Consider the following 7,346-nt stretch of genomic DNA (forward strand, 5'->3'; position numbering starts at 1 on the left):
TTTTTTTTTTTTTTTTCAACGATAATAATGATAATTCGACAAAAACAAAAAAAAAAAACGCGGTTTGTAGGGTATTAAACAAACGAGTTGTGAAAATAAAATTCTACGTTATTATTATTATTATCATTTTGTTTTTTAAAGGAATTTATATTTTTTTTAAAAATTTTCCGCAGTTAATTAACGAATTTTTTTTTTTTTTAAATTTTCATCCCCTTTGTTTGTTTAAAGTGTCCGAAACCACTCGTAAAAAAAAAAAAAATTTTTTTTTTTTTAAAAAAGTCATTAAAAAAAAATAATAATTGTTTTTCTTTTGACCTTTGAACTTTCTAGTTACGTTTTAATTTAAAATAATAATAATAAAAATTTTTCTTTTGCTTCTTCTTCTTCTTCTTTTACAAAGAAATGGGGGAGAAACTTTTTTTTCTTGGGGTAAAAAAAAAAAAAAAATTTAAATTTACCGTCAAAAAATTTTCTTTTTTCTTTTTTTTTTTTAAATTAAATTAATTTGATTATAAAAGTAATTTAAATTTTTTTTCTTTTTTTTAAATTCTTATCGCCTTGACGTTTTGTAATTTAACGTCTTTTACGATATCTATACAAATATATTCGTTAGGATGTAATAAATTTATAATGGGATTGGGGAATCCTTGAAATAAATTTCATAATTAAACAAAATGAAAAAAAAAAAAAAAAAGAAAAGAGGAGAACGAGGGGGAAAGAAGAAACGAAGAAAGAGAAAGAAGGAAAAAAGGGATGCGGACGAATAAGTAAAAAAGTTATATTTGAATCTTAATCCTCCCTTTGGGGATGCCTTAAAAGTTTTTCAAGTTTAAGTTTTTTTTTAGTCTGTAGTTTTGATTTGCCACACCGTGAAATAAAGCACAGACAGAGAGAGAGAGAAAGGTAAGGGTGGAGAGTAAATTAGTGAGAGAGAGAGAAGGTGGAATGAAGAAAGAGTAAGGAAAAGGGATAGAGAGTGAGAGAGAGATAGGGGTAGAAAGGGAATGAGTAAGTGAGAGAGAAATAGAGATGGAGATTAAATGAGTGAGTGTGAGAGAGAGAGAGAGGGTGAAATAAAGAAAGAGGAAAGAAAAGGGATAAAGAGAGAGATAGAAGGAGAAAAATGAAGAAAGAATAAGGAAAAGGGATAGAAAGATAGAGAAAGATAGGGGTAGAAAGTGAATGAGTGAGTGAGAAATAGGGATGGAGAGTAAGTAATTGAGTGTGTGAGTGAGAAAAAGAGAGTGAAATGAAGAAAGAGTGAAAGAGTGAGAGGGAGATAGGGGTGGAGAGAGAGAAAGAGGGAGGAAAGAAAGGAATAATGAGAGAAACAGAAAAAGAAGAAATTAGAGAAAAAGATTTAGAAAGATGAAGAAGATTGAGAAAGAAGAGAAAAGGATTGTGAGAAAGAAAGAAAGAAAGAGAGAGAGAGAGGGAGAGACATAAAAAGGATTTTTTTTTTTTCGTTTAATTTATTCACTTAGGTTCATTATTTTTTATTTGAGGTTAGTATTTAATAAAATTAACCTTTAAAAGCTCTCATTTAAAAAAAAAAATTGTAGATTATAAGTTTTATATAATTGAAACTTTGAATGAATTCATGAATAATAAACCATTTTCAATTCGTTTTTATTTAAAAAAAAGAAAAGAAATTTTTACGTCGCCCATTGAAAATATGTTCAAACGAGAGAAAGAGAGAGAGAGAGAGAGAGAGAGAGAGAGAAAGAGCAGACGACATAATTTTCGACAACGTAAATCGAATTTTTTAAACGTTTTTATTCTTTTTTTACAAAAAAAAATTGGAAAAGTTTTGATTTTTTTTTTTTTTTCGTATCAATTTTTTTTACTTTCTTTGCGTTTGATACGTCATTCATTTCATTTGATTTCGAAATTTTTTTTTTTTTTTTTTAATTTTAAATGACAACAAAATTAAAAAAAAAAAAAAAAGAAAAAAAATTGTTGGCTCGAATATTTAATAATTTATTTTCGCATTAATGTCCGATTTAAATTTTTTTTTTATTGTACTCTCAAAACGTTCGTCGATTATCTTTTCGTCTGTTAGCCGTTCGTTAATTAATTTTTTTAATAATAACTTTTTTCTTCTGCTCCTGAAAACGTTCCCAACTTCATTCATCTCGATTAAGTGAACATTTTTACTTTTTTTTTTTTTTGTCATAATACTTTTCCATCATCATCAGTTATAACGTTCGGATATAAAAACTTTTTTTTTTTCATCATCATTATTATTTATAATTACTCGAAAAGTGGGAGGGGGAGGGGGGAAAAGTATTAAAAAAAAAAAAAAATATTCCTTTACATGTGAATAATTTAAACACGCGCGTCATTATAATTTTTTTTTTTTTTACATCGTCGTCGTCGTTACCCTGGAAAAATCGTAAAAAAAAAAAAAAAGAATATTTTTTAAAATCTATTTTGCCCCCCCCCCCACATCCCCCCATTTTCTTTCCATAAAAAAAAAAAATTTGTTATAGAATAAAATTATTTTACGTGGGAAAAGTAAGTAAAAAAAAAATTTTTTCTTTTTTCTCTCTCCATCAATTTCGTAAGTTAAAGATGATTATTTCCTTTTTTTTTAAGTGAATTTTTTTTCTCTCTCTTTCTCTCCCCCCCTTCCCCTGTCACTCTCTCCCCCCTCTCTCTCTCCTCCATCGACAAGAGGGAAAAAAAAGAAAAAGTTTTAAATTCAATGGAAAAAGGAAAAAAAAATTTTCTGGAAATTTTTTTTTTTTGCCCCTTTTTCCATTTATTATTATTATTATTATTTTTTCTTGGCGAGGGGAAAAATAAAATAAAATGAAAAAGTTAAAAACATAAAAATTTAATAAATAATTTTTAATTAAAAATAAAAAACAAATAATTAATTTATTAAAAGTTGTCGAAATAAAAAAGAATAAATACGAAAGGGTTTTAATAAATAAAATTTTTTTTTCTGCTTGTCTGTTTCGTTTGTTTTTGGTTTTTTCTTCTGCCACGAATCGGGAAATTTTTTTTTTTTTTTATTCGTTAACCCTGGAAAAATGTATTTTGTGCTAACTTCCCCACCCCAGGGGTAGCAGAGAGAGTGTGGGGAGATTTTTCGGGGAGAGAGAAAGAGTACAACCTGTATTTCAGGCTCAATCTCTCCCCCTTGTAGGTATCCCCTATGTAGGTACAGGTCTGTTCTTGTTTGAACACCTATTCCTCTCAGGATTTGAACCCACGACTCTCAACTTCGGTCCCCCTCAAAGCGTCCAAGTCGAAGGTTTACCCCTAGCGGACTCCTAGTCACGTGAGAAATCCAATCCCGGAATCCCCCCCCCCTTTAAAACATCCTTCACACCAACCCTCCGAGTAGTTGGATCATATGAGTACACTACCAATCCCCTCCTTGTAACGTTTTCCGTTAATTTTTTTTTTTTATTTCGATTAAAAAATTTCATAGGCCAAGTTTTCCATTTTTTTTTTTTAGGCACAAACCGACCGAATATTATCATATCATAATTGACAGATATTTAAAAATAAATATTTAAATAGAAAATAAAAATTTTCGACGAGAGAAAAACTTGACAGAAATTAAAAAAAAAAAAAAAAATTTTTTTTTTAATAAAAAATAAAAATGTCGGATGAATTTCACAGCACGTCACGTATTTAAAAGTTGAAATTTATAAAAAAAATTTATTTCAAAATTTTATTATTATTATTATTATTATACTAACAAAAACTTTTGTTGTTGTTGTTGTTGTTTGGTTGTTGATGTGGTGGTGGTGGTGGTGATGTTGATGGGGGGGGGTGGTGATGGTGATGATGGTGGTGATGGTTAAAATAAATTTGAGGTTAACAAAAATTTAAATTTTTCAAAAAATTAAAAAAATTTCATATTTAAAAACAAATAATAATAATAATAATAATAATAATAATAATAATAATAATAATAATAATAATAATGAAAAAGTTTTATAGGATTATGTATTAACGTATAAAAAAAAATATGATGGATTCCGAATTAGAAGGATTTTAATTCGATTCTCGATCGCTGCCCCCTAGATAACTTTTTCATTCAAAACGTTTTTAGCAAAAAAAAAAAAAAAAATCGATCAATTTTATTAAAAAAAAAAAAAAAAGTTTAGTAAACATTTTAAAAGAGAGAGAATAAAAAAAAATTATTATTATTATTATTATTTAAAAGGTTTTATCTTTTTTTATGCGTTTTTGTATTGTTTGAAAAAGGTTAAAAGGTTAACGTTAAAACTTTAATTGTTTTGTCATTTTCGACAAAAAAAAGATCAAATTTTTTTTGTTTTGTTTTTGTCCACGTTTGTTGTTGTTGTTGTTGTTTGTACGTTTTATATGTCTAAATAATTATCATTATTATTTTTAATAAAATAATAAATGAAAATTTTTTTATTCTTTCGGGAAATTTTTTTTTCTTAAGAAAAGGAAAACCTTGAGGTAAAAATGTATGAAAGATAAAGAACTCGTTAAAAACTTGAGAAACATAAAAAAAAAAAAAAAACTTTTTCATTTTCTGCTTCCACGTTTTTTTTTTTCTCTTTTTAAAAAAACGTTTTTTTTTTTTTTTTTTTGAAAGTAAAAATTATCGTTACAAAGTAAAAGGTTTTATTATTATTATCATTATCATTATTTTTTTTTTACATCCCTACTCGAGCAAGTTGATTTTATATAATAATAATAATAATAATAATAATAATAATAATAATAATAATAATATTATATATTATATATTATATATATATTATATATATATATATATATATATATATATATATATTATATATAATATATATAATATATATAAAAAAAACGTGTCAGGAGAAAAATATTATTATTATTATTATTATTATTATTATTATTATTATTATTATTATTTATTCTTGATTCGCTTTCGTATAATAATAATAATTTTATTAGTCGCCATTTTGTTTTAATACATTCAAAAAAAAAAAAAAAATCCGGAAAATTTTTTATAAATTAGTGACGTAATAGGGAAATTTTGACAAAATGTAAACGTCATCGTTTTATTAAATTTTTTTTTTTATTTTTTATTATAAAAAAATGTTAATAATAATAGTAATAATAATAATTATAAAATATTATTAATTAATATTAATAACTTTTTTTTAATAATTTTTTTAAAATAACGTTAAAAGGTTGAGGTTTTTTTTTTATTTTTATTATTTATTTATTAATATAGGTAAAGGTTAATGGGTTGATTCGTTCGAATCGGTTGTCACCATTAATTGATGTTAAAATAATAATAATAATGATGATGATGATGATGATAATAATAATAGAAATATGATTTAAAACTTTAAAATATAATATTTTGTATAAAAACAAACGATAACAACGCATGCCACCTAAATACAATAAATTAACCCTGTCCTATATATTTTACTTTGAGACATTTTTTATTACTATTATTATTTTTTATTTTTATTTTTTTGCGGATTTATAAATAAAATAATAATTCCCTTCCGTTTCCTTTTTCCCTCTCTCTCTCTCTCTCTCTCTCTCTCTCTCTTTCAATCTTTTTGTCTTTGTCTTTGTTTTTTTCTTTCAGTCTTTTCTTTCTCTCTCTCTGCAGTTCTTTCAGTATTTTCTCTTTCTCTCTGTCTAGTTTTTTCATTCTTTTTCTCTCTCTTTTTCTCTTCCTTTTAGTCTCTTTCTTTCTCTCTCTTGCTTTCAGTTCTTTTCTCTCTCTCTCTCTCTCTTTCTTCTTTCCAGTCTTTCTCTCTTTTCCTTTCAATCACTATCTCAGTTCTCTCTCTCTCTTGCTTTTGGTCTTTCTCTTTCTTTTTCTTTCTCTCTTTCTTTTTTCCTTCCAGTCTTTCTCCCTGTCTCTCTCTTTCTTTCAGTTTTTTTTTCTTTCACTTTGTCTTTGTCCTTTCCTTTCCTTTTGGTCTTTTTCTCTCTCTCTCTCTCTCTCTCTTTCTTCTTGTTCAAAACGTTTCCGATGGACGTTAATTTCTCAGTTAAGATGTAGGAAAAAAAAAAAAAATTTTATCGTAACAATCTCGTTTCAATAAATTACAACACTTTATACATACATACATAAATAAAGAAAAACAAAAGGAGAGAATGAGAAAGAAAGAAAGAGAAAGAAAGAAAAGAGAGAGAGAGATAGAAAATAAGGAAACAAGTCATTTACCATAATGATGTTTTTTTTTTTTATGTTTATAAATTATGTCGTCGAATTAGCCTTGTTGCCAACAATAAAACGTTTTTTCTTTTTTTTTTCCTCCCTGTTATTTTCATACGTAGAAAAAGAAATTGAATTGAATTTTTTTTTTTAAAATGATTTTTCACGTCGTTTAAAAATCTCACAGGTGCGGGAAAATGAAACAATATTAATAATAATAATAATAATAATAATAATAATAATAATAATAATAATAATAATAATAATAATAATTCTCAACAATATTTCTCATGAATATTTATTATAAATAGGGGGAAAAATTATATAATTTTTGTGTTTTCTTATCAATTACCATAGTTTAAACGTTTGATTTAACGCTTTGGAATTGAATTTAATGTCAATTAAATAAACAATTAATGTAATTGATTACGGTAATAATAATAATATTAATAATAATAATAGTAACGATGATGATTAAATAAAGAGAGAGGAGGGAAATTTCGTATCAATTTAATAAAATTATAATTTTTGAATTCAGCTGGTATCGTTCGCAATTTTCTCTCGAAAACCTTTTCTTCTAGAAAATTCTAAAGAAAGAAAAGAAACTTAATTTGAGAACTAAAAAACTTTTATTTCTTTCTTTGATGATTTTTTTTTGTTGTGGTTCGCGTTTGGTTTTCCATTTTTTTTTTTTTTTTTTTCCCTTTCGACATTTTGTTGATGTTGTAAATTCGATTTTTCAATGATGAAAATTTAAAATTCGTTTAAAAAGCTCCCACGGTGATATTTTTTTTTCCTGCAATATGCGTCGGATTCTTTCTTTAGGGAGGAGGAGAGGTAAGAGGAGTGGGGATGTAAGGGGTGGGAAAAATGAAAAAAAATTACGACCGCAAAATCTCAAGAGCGTCATTTATTGAAAACGATAAATACATCCAAAAAAAAAAACAATTTTATTTTCGAAAAACTAAAAATTCATATAATAATTGTTTATTATTGAAAGTTGAAGGAAAATATTTTTTATCAAGATGATGGGGAAAAGGTTAAAGGTCAATTGTTAATCGACAACCTTCTCCAAAAGTTTAAAAAAAAAAAGAAATTTTTTTAAATCGATATTTCGCAGCTTCATTTTTTTTTTTTTTTTTGTTAAACAAAGAAAGTATAAAATGATGTAGAGAGGAGAAAAAAA

The sequence above is a fragment of the Pediculus humanus genome, genomic scaffold, assembly GCF_000006295.1.
Source record: "Pediculus humanus corporis 1103172108269 genomic scaffold, whole genome shotgun sequence".
NCBI classification, from domain to species: Eukaryota; Metazoa; Arthropoda; class Insecta; order Psocodea; family Pediculidae; genus Pediculus; species Pediculus humanus.